Source organism: Macrobrachium rosenbergii, chromosome 8, assembly GCF_040412425.1.
Source record: "Macrobrachium rosenbergii isolate ZJJX-2024 chromosome 8, ASM4041242v1, whole genome shotgun sequence".
In the NCBI taxonomy this organism is placed as follows: Eukaryota; Metazoa; Arthropoda; class Malacostraca; order Decapoda; family Palaemonidae; genus Macrobrachium; species Macrobrachium rosenbergii.
Window position 1 is genome coordinate 68,825,373 of NC_089748.1, and position 23,540 is coordinate 68,848,912.

The window sequence follows — 23,540 nt, forward strand, 5'->3', positions numbered from 1 at the left end:
AAACTGGCCAACTGTATTGTCCGTCATAAATCCATCTGAACTATACGCCCCTACATTCTGTAACATTCTTATTCAATACGTATGTGTGATTATTTTGTACATACACCCCTGGTTTATAAGTTTACAATGCATGTGAGTGACAGGGATAAAACTTTTTCCATCCATGACTTTTAAATTGACGAAATAACATATCAGCTGATATTATTATGACTTATTTCGAAACTTTTTTTTTTTCATTCTAAATTAAAGCAAGACCCTCTATGAAATGTTTAATCAAAGCATTTTCATGTAAGTGATAGCTTTCGAAAAAGTAAGCGCACACTCAATTTATGTCTTATGTAGGATGCAAATAATTATGAGTGAGTACAACTGTTTAGACATTCATAGCTATGATATTAGTAATACCAACCACAATTCGGAATAAGAAAATAAGTGACAGATATGCCCTCAGACGCATGAATACATATGACATAGACATATAATCCATACCCATGTACAGGTACACGCAACAGTTAACGCATGAACCCTTTAAATATTTTCCTTGGAATTTATGCGTACACGAAAATAAATATTATGTGGTCATTAAAAAAAAAAAGAGTCATTTGGTGATCTCTGAGAGCAGATGCAGTTTGAAACAATGGAGTTTCAGCTAAATAACCAGATTCAAAATACGGCTTTGAAAAGAAACAGAACTTTATAGTTTACCTTTCCCATAGAATACCTTAATCACATGGAATAGATATAAAAGTTAGACAGCTCTGGCTGCGCAATAACACCTTAAGAATACACTGGTGACTAGAGATATGAAGGGTAGTAGTTATTTCTTACTGATGCACTGAAGGCAGAGCATGTTAAAAGGTACGTTGTATTCACACAGAAGAGGCCTTCATACATCGTGGTCGAACTAGTAGATCCTCTAAGAGACGGGGTCGGAGGGCGAAAGGGGTAGGGATGGGAGGGGGCGGGGGAGTTCTAATGGGGAGGCTGTGAATGAGCGTGGGCGGCGTGACCATGCCGCAGATCAGCAGGGACGCCCACGATGTCTATCTCGTCTTCATAATCGGAATGAGAGATGTCGCTGTCCCGGGCAGTCGTGGTGGTGCACGGAGATGCAACTGCCAGAGAAGAGGAAGAAAGTGATGCTGTTATCATCAAGAGAAGGTGGTTGCAAACATCTTGTCGAGGGGTCCTTAAAACCTCAGGATTTTTGAGTGTTTAACCAAGAACATGAAGAAAAAAATACAGATAATTCAAGTTGTTTTTTGAGCAAAGGAATCTGTTATCGAAGGCCATTGATGTAACTATCTCTTTTCCATCTTTTTCCTGTGAAGGAAAACCCAGTCGGATCAAAGCCAAAATGTTGCTGGAATCCCGATTAAAAAGTTTTTAAACAAAATTATTAACTAATTTGCTTCCTTAATCAACGCGCTCAAGGAAGGATAATCAAAAGGGAATTTTCTTTAACGGAATTTTCTTTTACTTTTTAATGAAAAAATAGGATTATAAGCAAACTACCTAATTCATGCACTGACTACTGTAATGCTAATAAGAAGTTCAAAGTAAAGAATTTCAGCATTAAACCTGACGTCATGTGACCACCACAATATATATGTGTGTATGTTGGAAATATATTAGGTGCTTCAAACACCTGCATAGAAAGCGCTCTCCATCGTAAGGCTCCCTACCATTCAATATCTCTTTCACTCTATCCAGCACTTTTTAGGTTTTCCTCTATTCGTTCCAACACTTTCAGATTGTTAAATCTTGCCACCATCCTACTTCTTCCATTCTCCTTAAATGACCAAAGAATCTCAAAACACTCTGATCTATGTTTTTACATTTACAGTGGAGCAATCCACTGACATAGCAAACGAAGCTGAGCGCTTTGGTACTCGACCGCGGCAACACTAGCTGATTGCACCTTATAAATGTATGCGGGTGTGCTTGTGTGCAATAATATTTGGGGAGGTAGATAGAATTCTTTCAAATACTTTTAATCTTCAAGGCAATTTTGAGTTTACAGGCAAGACATTTAACAGTGATATTCTCTTTCGCAGTTTATTGAATATACAGCACAATAAAATATATACATAAGTTGATATTTTAGCAAACCAGTGAATAAAAAAAAAAAAAACTAACTAAAGAGCGGATACGTAGGGCAACGCTAAACCCATACGAGCACATACTTTTTGGTCAACAAAAACTGTTTTTGTGGAGATCCAGACGACTTAATTTGCAGAAGTAAGTGTTAATAAATGTTTAAAACAATCTTCGGTAAAAGTACTTCGAGGTTTCGACTTCTTAAGCGTGGAACATATGATAAAAGGTGTTCCTTCTCCCCGAAAGTTGCATTCGTATCTCAGCCTTGATCACTTGCTACCTGTCACCAGGCTTACCTGGTTATCTTGTTGTAAACTTCCACACAAAGCTAGTTACTTAAACCTCCCAACCAACATACAAACTAAGGAACGAAGAAACAAACCGCATCATAATCTCCTTTACAAAGGTCAAAAGGTAAATAACGAAAAAACTCACCCACGAGAAGGTAAATTAGCAATAAAGTAACGTACCTCCTGTCATTGGTGAAGAAGGGCACATGGATCGAGACAGTTGCTGTTGGCCATGAGCCTGCTGGGCTTGGCCTGCTAGGTGTGCTTCTCCCTCGCTTCCGCTGCTGCTGCTGCTACTGCTACTGCTGCTGCTACCTGGTGTTTTGTCCTCGCTGTGCTTGCGCAGCTGCTTTTTTTGTGCTTCATCCGGCGGTTCTGAAACCACGTCTTCACCTGTGGTCGAAAGAGAGTTTTTTTTTTTTTTTTTTTACTTTGGTTTGAGTCACTGTTTGTCAAAACACTTATATTGTCAGAATAATTATCAACTCTTAGCAAGTACAATAGGTTTGTTTCTGCTAGCCTTAGATAGCCCTATGGTAGCATTATGGTTCCTGTTTGTTTAAAGGGTGTCTTGGGAGTTCTTTAAAACGAAACTAACTTTTCATCAAACTTACCTTTGTCTCAGAGTTTACTGTATGTTCAGATTACTTCTATCGCACGTTATCCATTTGACGTACCTATGTTCCAGTCTCTTTTCGATAGCCTTGGCAACCTTGTGTGTCAGGTCTGCCTTTCTCAGTCTTGTGTCTCTTTAGCGTCTTTGTGTCGGAAAAACCTTGTTGGCTGACCAGGTTCTCATGGTCTCTTTAGCACACCTATGCTTATTGGTTTCTCTGCACATAAATTATAGCATACGCATTATTTTGTACTTATCTGTGTCCCATGGTTTCCCTTTAGCAAGCATATGCCTCATGATCTCGCCTCAGCTTACTTAAGTTACATTATTTTCATATTTGCTTACCTGCGTCTCTGAAAGATTGAGAGCTGTAGCAAGTTCGACTCTTTCGGGCGTGGAGAGAGATACCGCTGGGCAGCAAATCTTTTCTCTAGACCCCCAGCTGATGGTCACTGAAGACTGTGCGGGCTTTGCGTCGTCGGCAGGCCTTTAGTGCACCTTCGCTCCCCCAAAAGACTTCCAAAACCGAGACCTAAGTGGTGGATAGATTTCTTCATTAATAGTTATTAAGAAGGTTTGTTAGGGCTAAAAGTGTATTTGGAAGCGGCACGTAAAGAAGCGTGAGAAAATACTTTATAATGATTTAAATATTACTTTAACATTAGATAACAAATTTTACAGTTTATGTTGTTTGCATGAAATGTGAAAAGTTCAGACTGGTAGTTAATATCTTATGTGTTGATGATCTGATTGATCAATGACGCACCCACACAAACGCTGCTTACATATTTTCCAGCTTGCATTCCGAGAGAACATCTTTATAGTAATCCCTAAAAGCAATAAAAATGTTTTCTTCTGCAAAGGTTAAATATCAAAGTTCCCTTTTTGTAGTAGTCAATTAATGTCGAGAGAATAGAAGAAATCCTTACTAGCTCCAGGGAAGAGGAAATGTGCTTCTGGTTTGTGCAGGTACGGATGTGGGTGTAGGTAGGCCGCAGCTGCTGCGGCAGCCGCTGCCGCTGTGGATGGCAGGACGCCTGCGGCTGCTGCTGCTGCAGCTGCGTAGGATTCTGTAAAAGACGCCCTTACAATGGACGAGCTGACAGAAGTCAAGTCCCTTGAGGTCTGTAGAAGCAGAGAAACAGAGCATCAGTTAGCAAACATCCGAGTATTTTGGGCTCTTTAGTTTCCTATTGGACCCTTTGCAAGCTACAGACGTAAGTTATTTGAAGAAGGGCTAACATCCAAAAATGACTACTCTGTCATTTACGAAGCAGCAATCATATGCATGAAACATTCATAATCCCGTTGTTTCCCTGAGGTTCCCGTAAAATAAGAGCACAAAATCTCCCTCTCTCTCAAAATCAAAGGGCGACTGAAATGTTACCAAAGAAGATCAGGAAATATTTATCCGTAACTGTAAGATTATAAATTATAAGTTTGGCTTTTGTTTATAAAGTGGAGGGTGGAAGCCACCGTCATTATCATGATAACGTTAGATGAAGTAATGATAAAGGTAAATGATTGTCGAACTACATTTTTCTTTCTCAGATTGCTGTTTGATAGGCCCATCAAATAGAAAGATGTTAATATGCTTGAAATGATAATAAAGGAAGATTACAAATACACCGTGTTATAATAATCCGAACTATGAGGTAGGCATAATACTTGAGGGAAATTCTTCCTTGGTTATGCTTTAATTCTTAGTAATGCAATACAGTTTATGATGTAATGCTTATTAATGCAATTGAAGTATTACTATTCAAGCCCTTTTTTCAATGGTCTGGATACACTGACGTGAAAACCATAGTGATTATTGTTGGTAAAATACTAAGTAGAATTCCATTCATAAGTGGCAACATTTAAAATGTTGGAAAGGCGGTCATGATTTTGCTCCACTCAAATTACCATCATCCGTTTTTCGCTAATCTGCACTTTCAAGGTTATGAATTGAATCTGACATAAACGATGGCCGACCGATAGAAGTTAATAAGAAAGCTGCTAATGAGAGGGAAATAAAGCCCGAAATTTAAGTTCGAGAGAAAACCGAAGCTTCCATTAAGTTCCCTCTACAACAGAAACGTGGTCGCGGTCACTTTACAGTAAGTTGTAATGCTCGTGTATCCAGACTGTACAAAATGCAGTTTTGAAAATCATCTCACCACGGGGTACAGGGGAGCGTTTAGCCTCATCCAGTGGCTGTCTTCACCGACCATCCCTTCTTCGTTCCCGGAGTCATTTGTTCCAACTCTCTGAAGATGACAAGAAACGAGCATGCTCAGTACCACAAATGCAGAAAACTGTGTAGAACTTATCCTATGTAATTTAGGCAGCGTAAAGTAAATAAGTACATTTGACATGACTTTAATTAGATCCATTTAAGATAAAAAATTAGATCCTTGGATTAATATGGAACCCGTATTTTTTCTTCACAGAATATTGCACGATTAGCCTTAGTCGTTTGAAAGTAAAATAAGCAGAACAAGTGTCTAAAAGAGTTTAATGATAGGGTAAAAGCTTTGTATACTCATCTAAATTTCTATTCTTTGATGCTAATCATAAAGATCTTAATGAAAGCGCTAAGGATACTCACACAATACATATGAATCGGTTTTTAAATGCATTATTTTTATATAAATAAAAAAATATAATGTGTTAGTAACACATACCGTGCTTCATTCTAATAGAACACTTATGCAATTGCAGTCTTAGTGAAACAATCATAGGAAAAGATAATTTAATTACTAAGAGGCTGAGACCCTCCCTGGAGAGATTTTGTCCGTAGCAGCATAAAATAGCTCTATATCCGCGTTTCAGGAATACAGTGGCTCGTATTTGTACAACCTGTATCTAAAGTCATTCTAAAGAAATCCCTCGTTTATAATGTCATCAATTGACTAAACTCTGTTTTTTTTACCGAGGCACATTTGCACCGAAACGCAGGGGTGTCCTTTTAGCTCGGAAAAGTTTCCTGCTCGCTGATTGGTTGCAAATATTTTGTCCGAATAGCATCATTGCTTTCAAATAATTACCAAGTAATGTGAATCGAAACTTATTTACTAACCTAAATTTCTCCCCAGATATGTGTTTTGTCAATAAATAATGTTAACGAATAAAGAGATTATAAAGGATTGTGATGGTAAGTCTAAATTTAATAACAACACCCGCCGAAGTCAACGACAGGAGCTTGTTTTCGGATGTACGCTGCATAATTTTTTTTTACTTTTCACATATTTTAACACCAATCGGGATAAATTACACTAAGCATAAGAAAAACATGTTATTATAAACTTTCTTTGAATACCAGAGTCTACTAAAAACATGGAATTAATAAAACTCGCTATTAGTGGAAACTTCCAGGAGGTAAAGGGAACAGCCTGCGGCGGCCTGGCGGGAAAACTATCACAGGTGATTGTCATTGCAGCATTTTCCTGATTTATGTCATTGCAGCTTTTTCCTGATTTATGTAAATGTTGAAATCAGTGTTACGTTACTTAGATTACTTTAATGGCTATATCTGCAATGAAAAAGTTTCTGTGCTTCTTTTTGTAGGTGCACGCTAATAAAAATATATTTCGCAGACATTAACAACTTACTCTTTCATGTAAGTTACAGCAGACAATGCGAGATAAGAAAACTTTTTTTCTTATTTTGCGTTCTGTTCAGGACACATATAAGGTTAACACGAGTTTCTGCGGATATTTTGAGAAGTAAAAGAATATGTGACTGAGTAGAATATGTACTATACACATATACATTTTAAGGATTAGCTGGCTATATGCGTCTACTGTCAAATACCGAGGCGGGGATGGAAGGGAGGGGTATCACGTTGTAACTCGGTGAAATTATGAATTCGTTTAATTATGATTTTTATGCAATTTATGGAACACTACAGTATCCTCAAACCGAATATGGTGCTATTAATAGAATATATACCTTTACGACAAAATTAGCAAATCCTTTCTATACGGACTTACATCATAGGCCTACATACACCTAGCTTAACTTATATCAAGCATCAGCTACTGTTTACTGTTACTCCTTACCTTAAAGAGTTAAGCAAATTTTATTGCAATTGTCAAAAAATGGTGTAAGACACATAGACATAGGCTAGCCTAGTTTGAAATCTGTGCAAGAAATAAAGCCATAATAAGGGAAGTACATTATTATTATGTAAAAGAAAAAAGAGCGTCTTCATATTTATCATAATGATATAACAAAAGGCTTCAGCACAAAAGCCTATAAAAGATGATATGTATCTGAAAAGTTTTCTTGCCCATCAACATTTGCTGGCATGTGGATACCATATGAATAACTAGGCCTACTTATCTAGGTAATTTTATCTAAATTTTATCTAATGCCACAGGCTGTTCCTTTTACCTCCCCGGAAGTTTTCACTAATAGCGAGTTTTATTGATTCCATGTTTTTAGTAGATTCTGGTATTCAAAGAAAGTTTTTAATAACATGTTTTTCTTATGCTTAGTGTAGTTTATCCCAATTGGTGTTAAAATATGTGAAAAGTAAAAAAATTATGCAGCGTGCATCCGAAAGCAAGCTCCTGTCGTTGACTTCGGCGTGTGTTGTTATTAAATTTAGACTTACCATCACAATCCTTTATAAACTCTTTATTCGTTAACATTATTTATTGACTAAACATATATCTGAGGGAGAAATTTAGGTTAGTAAATAAGTTTCGATTCACATTACTTGGTAATTATTTGAAAACAATGTTGCTATTCGGACAAAATATTTGCAACCAATCAGCTAGCAGGAAACTTTTCCGAGCTAAAAGGGCACCCCTGCGATTCGGTGCAAATGTGCCTCGGTAAAAAAAACCGAGTATAGTCATTCTCATTTAGTTTATAAGAACACTTGTGTTATGCACCCATACATTTGTCTGATTTATGTTGTACTATAAAAGCCTTTTCTCGTGCAGAGCCGCTTCTCCAGAAAATCTTTGCAGTGAGAAAGTTACATTTTGGAATTTGAGGTCGTCGACTTCTGTGAAAAATAAAGTTGAAATCCAAAGTACAGGTACCTTGAGTTTTGCATGGCTGTCACTAATTCTAAGAATTAGAGGTGTAATTTCAATGTATTATCTTAAAGGAGAGAGACATTGAGAAAGCTTTTAACTAGCGTTTGATAAAGATTCCATTGATGGAGAGAGAAACCCACAAGATTCCTGTGTATAACTTGTTTACTTGTAAATATTTACATGTTACTTTTAATCTCGAGTACTGTCAGGTCCTAACTGTGACCCTTTTTCAAGAGATGAGGTAGTCAGGCTGGGCCTTGAACCAGCCTGACTACCTTATCTCTTGAAAAAGGGTCACAGTTAGGACCTGAAAGTACTCGAGATTAAAAGTAACATGTAAATATTTACAAGTAAACAAGTTATACACAGGAATCTTGTGGGTTTCTCTCTCCATCTTCAGAAGAAAACTGAAAGAAGTTTTTGTTTGTTTCAAAGATTCCATTATTAGAGATTTATGTTAGCCTTGTGAATTATGAGGAGGACATCTTGATTTCCTCCCAAACCGCTGCCAGGTTAAACCTTAAGCTTAGGAATTCAGAATTTGAGATTCCAAGCGGTCACATTTTGCTATACTTAAAAGGTAAAACTGCCACCATATAAACTCGACTATAGACCTATTTATAACTATAAGACGTTAGGATGTCGGGGAAGAAAAACTGGTCCATTTATCACATGAATTTCCGATACTAAGATCAGAAATATCAGTTACCAACTGGACTAGTAACTAAATGAAAATAATCAGACTTAAGGGATATCATTCTGACCACCTTTGGCTTTGACTTCCTAATGACCATTCTAAGAATTCTCTAGTCAAACGCCTACAGTAGGTTTAGTGCAAGCAATTCGAACAGTTCTTTCGTTGTGTCATGCCTGGGTTTCCGTTGCAGTTATTGCAGTGACGTTATGTTCCACTCAGCAAGTCCTTAATTCGTCACAATGACTCTTATTACGTTGCAATGAGACAAAGCCGATTAATTACAAGGGGTCAAGGCAATTACGATGAGGATTCATCTGTCATCAGTGCATGCAGGCACACGTGCATTCTGCCGACGACGATGGCCTAATGATATCGGCGAATTTTTGTTTTTATCACTTTTGAAGTTAGTTTTTGTTTTCTTCTTATTAAAATGACTTGAAGTGTAGTTGTTAATCTTGATACTATTCCTTTTGTTTTTTACCGTTTCTTATCATTTATAATTTACTAATCCTTGCATTTCAGCACGGAGACATTTCTGATTTGTTTTAGCGAGAGGTCTTTCGGGTTATGTCCCCCAATGATTTCCCTTTATTCCTCTTTTCTCCCACGTCTCTTTATCTTTTCCAACGTTTTCAACACCGTTATCTCCAGCGTCACCACTACCACCACCGCCACCATCCCTGGGGCACTATCTTCAACACCGCCTCATTCTTTTCCTTCTTCTCTGTCCCCCGGAACCTGACCTCGGGACATAGGCCCTTCATGTGCTAAGCAGGAGGCACAGCGCGTGTGTGATCATCGGAAGTCTCACATAATGACGGAGTCTAAGAGTAAACATCGGCCTGCGTCAATTAGGCAAAGATTAGAGCGGGTAATTAGAGCTGGCTCGTACGACCGACAACCGTGGGACAACCCTCTGGCTGAAGCTGCTCGGTTGAAAGCACCGTTTTTTTTTCTCTCTCTCGCTCTCTCTCTCTCTTTCTCTCTTTAATTTTTTTGCCGTTTCGTGAAACGTTTTGAACTCTACATTGAGTCATTTAAATTTTCTTATTTAAAAGGTGATAGCGAACTGCAGAAATCGTGGCGATTTATAAAGGAGTTTTTTCGAACGATACATCTTTAATATGCTTGTCGATTTTTATGCTGTTGGTAAGCTCTGCTGAAAGGATCTTGTAAATACTGGGATTTACAAAAGAGTTTGATAAACTCTCTCTCTCTCTCTCTGTATATATATATGTACATATATATATATATATATATATATATATATATATATATATATATATATATATATATATATATATATATATATATATATATATATATATATATATTAATGCTGTACCTTTTAAAGAAAATTACATTATTCAGAGCGTAGACAATGTCAAGTGGAAAAGACGATAAAGGTCTGAAAATACGTATGTTCTCTCTCTCTCTCTCTCTCTCTCTCTCTCTCTCTCTCTCTCTCTCTCTCTCTCTCTCTCTATGAAATACGAGACGGAATCAATAAGCTTTTGCGCCCCGGCTTTTGTGTCCCGGAGTCAGAGTCCAACAGTTAATTGACAGATAACGATTAACTGTTATGCCTCTTTTAGCCTTCGCGGGCGGAGCTCTAAAGGCGCTTCCTCAACGCCCTCCCCCAAAATCTCCCTTCCCTCCCCCAGAACCCTCAATATAAAGGATTCTCCCGTCATGGAACATGAAACAACTAATCTTGCTTTATTTTCTGCCATTTTGCTAATCATCGCACAGCCAATTATTGTCTGGGATCCGGCAATATTCCTTACCTTAGTTCTAATCAAATTATGCCGTTCGTCAAGTCTGTCAAACATAATGAAAAAGACTATGCGGCGAGATCCTCAACTTCATACCTTGAAAAGGTAGATGATCCTCCGTCTTACGCTCTGACGTTTCACCCAGAACAACGTGATTGTGTATTTTCTTCGGCCCGCCGCAACTTTTCCCCCTTACCAAACTAACTCTTATTTTGCACAAGGAACAAGCTAAAATAAAGGTGCGTGAAGCTGCTTTTTAGTCTTTACTAAACCGAGATCAAGTTATAACATTTCTGCCGGAATTTTGACCAGTTTTCTTTGTAATTTATAACTGATATACCTTTAGTTGTAATATCAAATTGTCGTGTTCTGTTTTCTTCAGTTTGATTATGAAAGACGCTTAACTTTTTCAACAAGACAAAATGAAAATCTAAAAATATTGTATTTAGATTTAGATACACGGCATGCAATGATATAGACAGATAAATAGATAGTTACAGAGAGAGAGAGAGAGAGAGAGAGAGAGAGAGAGAGAGAGAGAGAGAGAGAGAGAGAGAGAGAGAAAAAGGAGGGGGTTGATATTTACGTACGCTTTTTCCAACTCCAATGCCTTAATTGGAAGTTCAGAGTTGTTGCAACATCTCTTACATAAAAATATGTGTTCTCATTTTTCCGCAGCTTTGGAATTTCACAGCTAATATGACACTAGCTACTGCTGTCATTTTTAATCTTCTCTATTGATCGCTGTCCGTTTCGTTTTTTGTTCTCCTGATTTTCCTTAATAAATATTTTTTTTTCCTCCATAGCCAGTACATCGTACGTCCCCATAAATGTAACAGTACTTCCTGGTCACTTACTAAGAGATGTTTTCTCCAGTTTACAAGAAAAAAAAAAGTTTTCATTTACTATGTCAATGCGTTTCATCGCGCATTGTCATTCTACGTCATATGGCAAGAAAAGTCTCGGTTGTCAAATTAATCAGAAACATGTAGCAATTATTCGTCTTTGTCGTAAACCATGGCAATTCTTCCTCGTTATTACTCGAGGCAGATATAAGTCTACACACTTGATCTTCGCCAAATGCTGACATAATCCTTTACGCAACCGAGGTTCCCTTTCCCTATCACCCTCTCACGGCAAAATAAATAGTATCTTATCATCATTGCCATAAATACATTACATTTATGGTGGTTTTTAAGAATCAGTGCACAAATAAAATAAAAAACCTAATCAGTAGTCTTTACTGTCAAGTATTGATTATTATCATTAGGGTACTGTATTATTAAAAGATACACAAAAGGCATTGGCGATAGACTTCATGTAGGCGCTAACGCCCTTGTACCGCCTTCTTATTCATTGTCATATTCGAATGTGTGTCCTTAATTTATCGTCTTCTTCGCACGGGAAATTCACATCCGCCGGTCCAATTCTCGTCCTTTTAATTGTTTATCGTCATCATTACGTCATAATAGATTAAAATCCCTTTGTCATCCTTCTCTTATTCAGATTTCTTTTGTGGGTCTCCAGTGATTTCTATCTCCCATGCCCCACTGCCCTCATCATACCCCCAGACCGGATCACTCCTCTATACCATCTCTTCCATACCCCCTCTCACAGTCTGTACCGTCTACAGTACACCAAGGAGGGTGTTCACTCCTCCATCTCTCTCCCTCTCCCATCCCAGCCCCTCTCTTCCCCTCTTTTCCAGAGGGAAGATCAGGTTACTCTGGGAATCAGGAGACTCTTCAGCAAGAATCACCAGCAACACCACTCTACCGCTCTTGGGGTCCATACCTCCCTACACCATAGACCCCCACCCCCAACCCCGATCCCACCACCGCCAGATTGTACCTACACCTCCCGTTTTCCCAGGACTAAAGTTCTTACGGAAAGTTTAGCAATACTGCAAATGATCAAAATAACTGAATTTTGGTTTGCTCGTGGATAATATTACGAAATTTGTTTGTTTCATACACTTATTTTAAAGCTCTACAATTCTAAAATTTCTTCCTATAATTTTTTTTACGAACTTAGCGCACAAAAAACCTTTGATTACTTGGCCTGTGAAATACTTGCTCTTGACCAAGGTCAATATTTAGATTTCATTAAAATCAGGAATTTATGGCTTTCGAATTAGAGTGCCTTTTGAAGCCTATGTGAGGCTTTTAAAAGTTCTCTTAAAAAAGTATTAGTGGTATAATTTTCAGAATAATGGAAATTGATCATTGCCTGATTCGTGAAAAGTTTTAATATTGTGGTAATTTCGCAATGCAACATTCCAGCTTTTAATACCACAGTCAGTCTTTGGATAAGATAATATTCTCTTTAATGATGAAAGATTCAAGTCTGAGACTTACGATAGCGGACAATGATCTGGTTTCTGAAATGTTTGCATGCTTGCAATGAACATTTAGTTAATTTGTAATAGGATTTGATAGCGAGTGCGACAATTATTATACGGTTTGTGTGGTGTTCCCTTCAGCAGACCTTTGATAAAGGGCCAGTCTCCGATCTACAGCTTGTTTAAGTGACTGCCTTGTGAGTTGCACAGCTTTCGTCATTATATTTAGCACTTGGGTAGGCACCATTGTTTGGACATCTATAAGATACAGATTTTTTATTTTTGTGTCGAAAGGTTCAAGGTCTTTTAATCTTAGACTTTTTATATGGTGGAATATTCTCATTATCAGAAATAGAATAAGAAAAAATCTGTCGTGGTCATTTTTTGTAGCCTTAAATTTGAAATACCAGGCTTTTGTCAGCGGCCTGATGGCTTTCATTATTATGATTAAGACAAGGGGTCAGTTTGGACTGAAATAAAAGATAAAGGGAATTTCATGGAAAGTATACCGAGGATTCACTTTCAGACAGGGAATCACTAAGGTTTTGACCATCTGTACTCGACTTTACTAGACAAGGTACCGGTTCCATACATAACGTAATCAAGTTTTTTCATCAAACTCAACACATCATGGCGTTCTCACGACTAACATAATGTTATCCGCTGACCTTTCCGAAGATTTTTTGGCATTGTTTTACTTTCCCCGAAGAAGAGATCTTATACTTAGTGTTCAAAAGATATTCCTGCTCTGTTCTATATTATGTAATTACATCCATCGTAACAGTACTGAATGACAGATCATGTTTTCCCTGTTATCTTAAAACATAACGGCTAAAATTTCATACGTAAAATTGCCTCAACATTGATAGAGCGGATGAATAAGGCCTATTCCGAAGGTCTTTAAAGCTTATAAGATTTACTCCAAAGGAGATGAGGCAAACTTTCTTTTGTACTATTTGAATAGAAGGCGTCTCATTGAATACCATAAGTTTATTAAGATCGTTCCTCTTAAAGTTGTTGCATTATGAACGCTCTCGTACAATTCTTCCGTGATATCTTCACGTCAGGAGTCATATATTTTTATGGTAGGACAGAGAAAAAAGTGAAGGTGATGTCAGTAGCGAACAATGTGAAAAGTTACCACAATGTATATATATATATATATATATATATATATATATATATATATATATATATATATATATATATATATATATATGTGTGTGTGTGTGTGTGTGTGTGTGTGTGTGTGTGTGTGTGTGTGATATATATATGTGTGTGTGTGTGTGTTTGTGTGGAGAGAGAGAAATAATCGTTTTGAAAAGCATGCAGCCTATTACACAAACATGTAAGACAAAATAAACAAATAAGAAGTGGATAATATGTAAGAATGTTGAAGAACTTTTATCTTGATTATATTTCGTAACATTTCCGGACTGGGTTCTGTTTTCCTTATTTGTAAATATGAAAGACTACGTGAATTTCACAAGTTCTGGGGACTGACTTCAATGCATTAGTGGTTAAAATGAAGAATGAAAGTAGGCCACTATGCCAAGTATCACCTTGGAATAGATATAGCTGCCTAATTAAAAATATCAGATACTCGATGAAAGCTGGATCCATTTTAAATCATCTTTGTGATGAATGCGCGGAGACAGAAAAAAGTCTATAATAATTATACATATGTGTGCGTGCAGAAAACGACAAACTTTTAATTGAGCAGACATTTCACGTTGAAGGAAAAAGACGTTGCTCCATTAGGCCAACGAACATAAACAAACGTTTTGCAACGTTTTTGAAAAGGGAATAAGAGCATCGACCTATTCTCACGATGGGTATCCCAGAAGGTTGGGATATGGAAGGAGCGGGGTGGGTGGGATCTGTATGGGGGAAAGACGAGAAGGAGGGTGTTGTGGGGGCGAGTCGTAGTGGGAAAGTGGATGTGAGTGGGAGGGTTGTCGGAGATAATAGCAGACACACTCCAAAGAGCCCCGTCAGAACGGCTCCCTCATCTAACCTGACGTAGGGGAATTATCCTGCTCTGAATTGGCTAATATTGTTGAATGGACAAAATCTCTCTCCATAATTGACCCCTTTCACGATTCCATTTTCTCGTCTTACATTCCCCTCACACCCCCTCATTCTGTTAGGTAGTTTTTTCTTCTTTTTCCTTTTTTTAATCTTGTTCCGGTCTGATATTTTCGCTGGTTCTTTATCCGTGATTTCGAGAGTTCAGTTGACAATCGTACATTGTCGTACAACGAATTTACTTTGATTTCAGTGACGTTTCTTCTTCTTCTCCTTCTTCTTCTTCCACATGAGACCTCTGCCCCCTCGTGCCTCTCCCCCGCTTCCAGATCATTCTTTCAGCCGTAAATGTGACTTTTGCATAGCATCTGTCCTCGCTTCCCTCATTGGCTCTTCAAACGGCCATTGTTCGCTCATTACGCGGATCCCTAGCCTCCCGTATTGTGCGATGCAGCGTTTGATAAGGCACGCTAATGTAACCTTTTATCTCTGGTGGGCAAAGGATGGAGGATTACCTTCCGAAAGTGTTGTAACTCGGGGAAACAGTTTAGCCATGAAGAGACTTACACCATCTGTGCTGTCTATATCATCTCATTCCGTTTTCCGCCTTTCAAGCTTTTTATTCTATTTTTATCTCTTCCTATATTTTATATAGTTCACAGTTTACATCTGTTGAATCTGTTAGTGCAAGCACCCTTTTCCAATTATTCCCGTTATTATTCTGTTGTTCTATCTCGCTTACCATTGCTACACTCAATTCATCGTTTGCCTTTTTTTAAATACACACTTTTTCGATCCTAACGGCGTACATCACTCCGTTCCTAACGCCAACGTTATTTTCTTTAAAATCATTTGCAGTCATTTTGTTTTCAGCACATTGAATGACTACCTTTTTTATGAGCATTGTGTTCTAAAGAAGAACAACATTCTAAAATGGTTAAACTTTTGATTAACATCATTGTTGTTCAGATCAATAGGAATTTTTGTATGAATGCATTTTACTTTGCATCATTTTCCTTATATTGATGAAGACATTGTAAGGTTTACATACTTTGTATAATTGATTTTCCTCTTCGCCTGGTATAAAATGAACCTTTATTGTTGAGCAAAATATTCTGTAATCGTTAGTAATTATTTTCCAAAGCATAACTAATAAAAAGCAACTGAAACTTTTGATCAAACGGCGATTGAGATTTCTGCCTAATGCCGTATGAAACTATACAAGATAACTCTCTTTACGTTTGTGTAAAATGTACAAAAGTAGCAGGTGAGGCTACCTTTTCCTTGCTCTTTGCTTTCACTCAGATATGTTTATAAAACTTTTGCTCTCTCTCTCTCTCTCTCTCTCTCTCTCTCTCTCTCTCTCTCTCTCTCTCTCTCTCTCTCAAGCTCTAAAATTAATAGTAACAAGTTGCTACTGACAGATTACTCTAACAGACAGACAAAGAGGCTGACAGACGGACGGACAGACAGACAAACAATAAGACAGACGTCACCCGTCCATAACCAAATTAAACTGTTATGACTCATAAGTGCCACGATTGAACAGGAGGAAAAACAGACATTATCGTACAGATAAACTCGTAACTCTTCCCGTCCGTTCTCTCCCCTCCCCCCATCCCTCCTCCTAATAGGGAAGAGGGGAGGGTGGGGGAGGGAGGTCCTCGTATGACGGCCGCCTGCGTTAAATCTAATTTTGCGTCTAGCCTATACAAAAATTGCGTTAGGACTTAATTGAGTCTAACAACATATGGGAGAAAGTGTGTTGGCGGTAGTAAAAAAAAAAAAAAAAAGAAGATGGATGCCATGATGATACAACCTCGGACCGGCCCTTTTGTGTTATTTGCATGAAGAGATATAAATGGCTAATTGACCAGATCTCTCTCTCTCTCTCTCTCTCTCTATCTATATATATATATATATATATATATATATATATATATATATATATATATATATATATATATATATATATATATATATATATATATATATATATATATATATATATATATATATATATATATATATATATATATATATATATGTGTGTGTGTGTGTATGTATGTGTGTGTGTGTGTGTGCACTTGCGCGCTGTGTGTGTAGAGTCTTGAAGTTAACTAAAATAATAATTTAAATATGCAATGTACTTTTGTTCCGTGCACTGGAAATATATCTTTCCTGGAATTTTTTTCCATATTTCCTCTAATCTTTTAAAGAACATTTGAACCATGATTAACATCACTGCCGCCAAAGGGTCCTTTAATCCCCGAATGTAGTCTGAGACAATTTATCATTTAATATATTATAAATGGGCTAAATTACTCAACATTAATGTTTTATTGCTAAGATGGTAAAGTTACGAGAATAATTTAAGTTTGTTTGGGAATACGAATAACGCTTACAACATAGACAATGAAATATGTACAAAATATTAAAAAATTTACCTTGAATAAAATATATATATACCTGTATATAAATAAAAGAAAAGTGTGGGTTGTTCCATCAGTGAAATCAGCGTAGTAAAATACTGGTCAAAATCTGCCACATCTTCCGAGTATATTAATTTCAGATGTCGCTAAGCGCAGTTGATGAGGAAATATGCTCTCAAGAAAACTGTTACTTGAGTCATTCAGTATATAGCAGCAAACTCTTATTAGGATGACGTTGATGGCATGAAATAATGTAAAATTCATGGTAATAAAACCATCTGGCTTTGCAAGCAGGTGCAAAGATATATACCATCTAAGATGGCGCTGTCATTTACGAAGTCTGGACACAAGTCTTCCATAACAGGTCCTTGTGAAGGAATTTGTCCTGAACTTTGGCGCAATGGAACCAACTAAGTTACTGACTGTAGCTTGATAAATGAGTTTGTATGACCTGCTACGACACAGAGATGTTGAATTTATTGATATTCATATTCCTATAACTGGATTAAGCTCAACTTTTTTCGCGCATATGAACTAAAACACTAATGAGCTGGTTCCATATCTAAAGATGGTTGCTTTATGCCAAGGATAAAGAGTGTTTACGAGTACATCTTTAATTATACTTTGAGGAAATTATTATATGGTACTCAAAGCAAAATATCATTTTAAGAATGTTCTGTGAAAAGCAGAATGATTTTTTTATATAAAATATGAACATGAACATTATACAAGAATATTTTTTATACGACTCAAGGGTTTAAAATAGCGTTTTAAAAAAATCAAGACCGTTAATGCTGATTTCCCCGAATTTCCTTCTACGGTGTTTTCAAACTGATTCGACTTTGTGTTACGGGATCAGGTTTCAGAAAAATATGGATGTTATGTGTTATGATATAGTCATATATAATACTTAGACTATTTGTGTTCGCTTCTTTATTATTTTCTCGAGCTCTCCCCCAGTAAGCGATCTGTATTGCTATACGGACAAGAATCTTGAATTGCATGATAAGAAAGCTATATCTAAAATATTTTGTCGGTGTGAGAATAAATTCTGAGAAGAATAATCAGAGTCAGGTGGCCGGAATAAAGCTAGATATGACACCTGCGGGTGTTTCATATATAGATCATATAATGAAGGAAAGGTGAGAGATGGCTTGGACATGTCCTTCGTACAAGCCCTAGGAGAACAGCAAGTCATAGAGTAAGCGGGGTTCTTGTGGGTAATAGGAGAGTTGGAAGACCCAGATCTATTTGGATTAGAACTATGAAAGGAAGGCTTGAGTCACGCGGCGTTGGAGGTGATGATTATATATATATATATATATATATATATATATATATATATATATATATATATATATATATATATATATATATATGTGTGTGTGTGTGTGTGTGTGTGTGTGTTTTGCGCATGTATGCGTATACATGTGTCTGTATGTGAGATATTATTATATTTTATGAATGCAAATATATTACATCTCTATTTTATTTTCAGGTCTTGCAAAGTAGACAACACTCTTCCTGCTGAAGAATTACTTATTTATTCATGTGAGTATTATTTGACTATAGTTATTCGTATACAGCGCATTTTCAATCAGAGTTAAGCGGCGGGATGAATAGGCAAAGTGAATCTGAAACAAACACGTGACTGGAAGATCATCTGTTATAGCCTAAACCGAGTTTTAGGATGAGGCTTTCTAGATGCGGAATACTGGACATAACTCTTAAGTCTGTAAACTTTTAGCGCTTAGGCTACCTTCCCTGACTCGTTTTGCGAACTTAAGACGAAAACTTCCAAAAGCAACGAGGGAAAGACTTGGCTTAGCGCGATCAATGATGCTTATCGTTCTTTTATATTTTGATTTTCATTTGACCACTCGATGGTCATCGATCTTAAAGTGCTTAGTTTGTCTGTACCTTTGGGATCGAGCGGGATGATTGTGCGGTATTTATGTGAATATAGGCGGTTAAAGGGCTATGGATCTTTCCAATGATTCTCACAAGGTTTGCGTTACTGTTTCATCAGTACAAGAATAGATTTGGCTATGAATACTTTCTCGTTTTTTCGAAGAATCCCACTGTTGGGGAAAATGCCTTTTCCTGAAAAGAAACCCCACGTTTACAAACGCATACTCACGTGTACAAGAACCGGTAGTATATACATTTACATACGCATACGTCTCTGTTCGTATATAGGCAAAGTTCCCCTCAGTAACTTTCCTTCCCAGTAGAGGCGAGGACGTCTCCCCTTTCTTTCCCTTTACGTTTCTCTCTCTCACTCTTTCTCGTCTCCCCTCAGCCGCTCCCTGCCAGTTTGCCCTAAACAGCCTTTAACCTCTAATTATGACAAACCAAGACAAAGCTCCATCAGCTCTCGACTGTCTGTCTGCCTGTCTTTTAGAGGCCTCTGTTGTCTGAAGGGCTTTTAGGAGAACTATTAATGTCTTTGTTTTCCTTGTTTTCCTTGTCTCAGCCGCTGAGAAAATGTCTCGGCTGTCACTTCGCTTCTTGGAATTTTTGATGGACTTTGTTTTGAGTCTGACTCGAAGAAGTTTCTCACGTTCTGAAACTGTGTTTTGATTGATAGAGGATGAAATGATATTGCTTTTGTTTATGGGTAGTAAATAAACTGATAATTAATCATGTACTTATGTGTTGGTCACTAATTTCTTTATAAACAATGAACAACTTTTCTTTTGCGTTCACATCTTTGCCATATGTGTTTAGCGGTTTTTATCACTGACTACATTCATCATAGATGTAATCATAAGACGATTTGTAAATCATTTTTCTTTCTCAACAGGAAAAGAAATAAAAATGCGCGACTAGTATAGAATGACAAACGTGATGCTTAAAAAGATAAATGTCCACCTTCATCTTTTTTTTTTTTTTGATTTTGCTTGGAATATTGAAGGCGCATGTGGAGACTCCTAATGCAGAGTAAGGGTTATTATAGTCCTATTTAGATTTACAAAAGGTATTTATGTGTATAGAATCGAAGGAGCAAACATCAAGTTACGCGCTTTTTAAACATAAACGTAGTACACTAATAAATAGATAAACCAAACAGTGCTGCTTCACTTCCTATCGGTAAATAAATGTCGCTTCAACTAACTTTTGTTTGCATCAGTACGCATTTTCTTTAAAAAATTAGGGCATTGAAGAGGAGACTAATCTACTCCATAAGTTTTTAATCAACTAACATCAAATTTTGTTATTTAAGCATCACCTAAGATTTCAGGGACATTTTCTTTAAAAAAGTGCAATTTTATTTTCATATAGGTCATTGAATGAGGAATCTTGCTGACTAATTAAATTTCTACACAAAGAATACGAGCCTATAAGTTTTTTTGTTTGGCGATCTAAGACTTCGATCATCAAATTGGTCTCTCACTGGTGAGGCGTATATGTTAACCACTGTGCTCCACTGCAGAGAGAGAGAGAGAGAGAGAGTTCTAAAAAACAACTGACACATAATATCAAGCTTATTTGTATTCTGTGAATGGTACAGCAATCGTGGAAAAGGACGGAGAGTAAATACTAAGCGAAATGCACTAAAAGTAAAAAATAAGATTTTTCCAGGACTGTAGTTTTATCACTCTGACTTTATATAATTAATAAGTGCATATTTATTTTCATATATATATATATATATATATATATATATATATATATATAATATATATATATATATATATTATATATATATATTCATGTATATGTATATATATACATATATATATATATTATATATATATATATATATATATATATATATATATATATCTTAGTCAACTCAAATCTGCTGCAATGACAAGCGAATCTTGCTGAGCTATGTTATGTAGAGTTAAACTTCTACACAAAGAATCATCTTCTTCAAGAGAGCCTATTAAGCTGGCAAAGATTACAGAATTTTGTTTGGCGATGATAGCAGATTCAGCATCTTTCTTTGTAGGACAGTTCCATTGCCCCACTCCAGTTAATGACATCCCTGTTTAATATATGAAAAATTCTGGTCTCTCACTGTTATTCTTTGTGAGGCGTACCATATAACCACTTATAAACTCAGCTCCCTTTTGTTATTTAAGCAGAGATGGAGATAACGGAAAATGAAAAGAGAGAGATGTTCTAAAAAAACAACTGACACTACTGGTATATTTTATATACTCGTTAAATAACTTGATCCAGAAAAATTCGGCAAGAAGATTTTTCGGAGGCCGAGGTAGCAAATGAATGAAGAAATTTGTATTCTGTTTTTTCATTGTTTATGGTACAGCAATCCCAGAAAGCTGGGGGACTTTAATGAAAAGGCTAAATTCGGTCCGACCATAAATTTAAAACAGAATGGAAAAGGATAAAACTGCCGTTCCTAGATGCATGAAAATGCATTTACAGTATATAGAAAACCCACCCTGTTCCTACATTCATTTCTTGCTACCACGACGCCTCTCAAGAAAATCACGGTAGGGTAACCTATTCCTCAGAGGACTTAGGAATATCTGAAAAGTAAAAACGCGAAGTTATTAAACAGAACAATAAAATATACTACAGGAAATGTAAACATTTTTCCAAAAAGGCCAAGACTGTAGTAACTTTTATTTCAAGTCCATCGGAGTTCAAGCTCGTTAACGATACTTAAATACAATATATAAGATACCGTATATATGTGGAGGCGAGATATATATAACAGAGCACAAAAGATATATAGAGTATTTTCCTATATAGAAATATATATATTAACTGGAATATTGGTTTTCATATAAAAGAAAGATGCTGGAATCTGCCATCATCAATCAAAACCAAATATGAACTTCAGAGGACATTGGAAATATATAGACCTAAGAAGATGACTCCAAGAAAACGTATTCCATCGCCAAACGGGAGCTGTAGGCCAAAAACCACTAGGGAATATTCTCCTCCTTTCTAAGAATCGCCGTCTTCCTTAACATCGGAGGCCTAAGGCCACTATATATATACCATTGTATACCTGTCCATACCATGAACAGGGGCACAGAAAACAAAGTGCCCGAAACATATGGTAACGTTTAAATAGTGTTTTACATATTATATATTATATACAGGAAAGACCACATTCATATATATATATATATATATATATTGTATATATACATATATATATTATATATTCATATATATGTATATATATACATATATATATATATATATATATATATATATATATATATATATATATATATATATATATATATATATATATATATATATATATATATATATATATAATGTTTTAATTCGAGCTCAGATGGGTCAGGGGAGTTGGATAAAAATCCGCTGATATGTTAGGCCTTAGTCGCCTGCCCGAGAAAAACATTAGGTACATAAGTACTTGGGTTTCAACGCCTTTTATGACCTTTGTGCCCGAATTGTTAATGCCCTGGACTCTCACTCGAAAGACCGGGGTTCGGTCCCTTGGTGAGTCAGAAATTTATTTTTCTGCGAAACACGTTTTGTGTTCATGTATATTCATCTCACTATATATATATATATATATATATATATATATATATATATATATATATATATATATATATATATATATATATATATATATATATATATATATATATATATATATATATATATATATATATATATATATATATATATATATATATACATACTCAGGTCCGTCCTCAGATTTAACATTTTGTCTTAACGTTGCACAGACCAGACTATTTCTTACACAACACAATGGTTGGCAAAGACGAATTACACACACACGCATCCCTGGGAGGTTTGATGATTCAGTTACGTGTAACTAGGGATCAAATTATCGACTTTATCAAGCTTAAAGTTACTTTCCATTGTCATGGCAACTTGAAAGCAAAATGAAAATGATGAGACTGTGTCGATGAATGCACTTGAACGTCTCGGGTTGACAGTCCTGAATATTTTAGCAATGGAATGGCTCGCAAAGTCAAAGTTCTTTACGCTAAGAAATCAAGTGTTTTTTTCTTATAATTACCTTATATTGAAAACGACAAGAGGTAATCACTACCGCCAATACTTCGTGAATAGTGACACTACCTCCGCTGTACATGAATAATTTCGACTCCTTCAGCTATAGCATGTTTAGAAAGTATACGATTGACTACCTTTTATTTTGATTTGTGGAAATATAATTGGGTTAATACAAAACAATGTTTTTCAGTGGCTGAAAACGTGGGCCACAAAAACGAG

The 23,540-nt window shown here is 36.4% G+C and overlaps 1 pseudogene; it reads right to left on the bottom strand.

The window, feature by feature from the left end:
- Nucleotides 1–330: 330 nt before the first annotated feature.
- LOC136840954 (brain-specific homeobox protein homolog) overlaps nt 331–23,540 on the bottom strand; it is a 47,552-nt pseudogene continuing 24,342 nt past the window's right edge.